This window comes from Papio anubis, chromosome 4 (assembly GCF_008728515.1).
Source record: "Papio anubis isolate 15944 chromosome 4, Panubis1.0, whole genome shotgun sequence".
Taxonomy (NCBI): domain Eukaryota; kingdom Metazoa; phylum Chordata; class Mammalia; order Primates; family Cercopithecidae; genus Papio; species Papio anubis.
In genome coordinates, this window is record NC_044979.1 from 104,414,068 (window position 1) to 104,415,205 (window position 1,138).

At 38.8% G+C, this 1,138-nt stretch overlaps 1 non-coding gene across 1 annotated transcript; it reads right to left on the reverse strand.

Annotated features, from left to right (window-relative positions):
- Positions 1-818: 818 nt before the first annotated feature.
- Positions 819-921, reverse strand: LOC116274707. The gene has a single exon (XR_004183490.1). It is a non-coding gene; the product is annotated as a U6 spliceosomal RNA (small nuclear RNA).
- Between the last annotated feature and the right edge of the window lie 217 nt (positions 922-1,138).

A 1,138-nucleotide genomic window follows, 5' to 3' on the forward strand; every position in this document is an offset into this window, starting at 1 on the left:
CTAACGAAGGTAGAAATTGATGTGTTGAAGTGGAATGCTGCCATAAAAATCCCCAAAATAGGAGACATCAGCTGAATAGTTAAATGGCCACCAGCAAGAAAACCAAACCAGAAGCCAGAAAGACCATGATTCTTGCCACACAGAGAGGCAAAACATTTAAGAAAATTGTTGTCTGTGATAACTGAGGGGATGAGTCACATATCTTCTGACTCTAGACATGGTTGGAAAGTATTTTAGCTATTCATAGTGATAATCTACATTGTCTATTATGGGCTGCAGTTAACAAGGTAAGGTTCTAAAAAGATGAGCTCCAAGAAGAATTGGCAGATTAACAAGCAGAAATGAAAAAGAATAGTAATAGAGAAGGTTTAGAAATTTGTCAGGGTTAGAAAAACCAAATAACAAGAGTTAAAGTTTAGAAATGCTTGAGTGATGTTATTTCTCAAACTATTAATAAATAGTAACTAGTTTAATAATAATAGTAAACCTATTAATATTTTGCAAGGTGTGTTCTTCCCACAGATTGCTCCAGATAGCCTCAAGGTAGCAGCCATGAGATTGAGAGAGGGAGAAGTATGGGACGAAGGAAAATAGAAATATGTGGACATGAAAAACTAGGCTGACCAATAAATCGAAAGCCCAGGTTCCAGGGAACCCCTCATCTCTGGTTAAATCAGGAAGCGTGTTCACCTGTAAAAAGCCCATGTCTAGGAAAGCATTTTAGGTCTGGCTACTGACACAGGGCACAGTAATGAAGTGGGAGGGGAATCACTGGAAGCAAATCAATTATAAGTCTACTAAGCTTTTTTTTTATTATAAAAAGTATAAAATATTTCATGAATTTGCATGTCATCCTTGCTCAAGAGCCATGTTAATCTTCTCTGGTTCCAATTTTAGCTTATATGCTGACAAAGCAAGCACTGTCTACTAAGTTTTTGAGGAAACCATATTGCTAGAGAAACTGCAAGCCTGAGCAGCCTCCAGTTGTTGAAGACTTACATCCATCTTGGACCTCCAAACATCCATATGCAGGAAGCAGGCTTCAAAAGTTGTATGGCCTCCAAATGAGGACTTGCCTCCCAACCCCCACTTTAGACATGGAGAAGAAGAATGATGGACAAGGAGGCTCCTCCCAGGA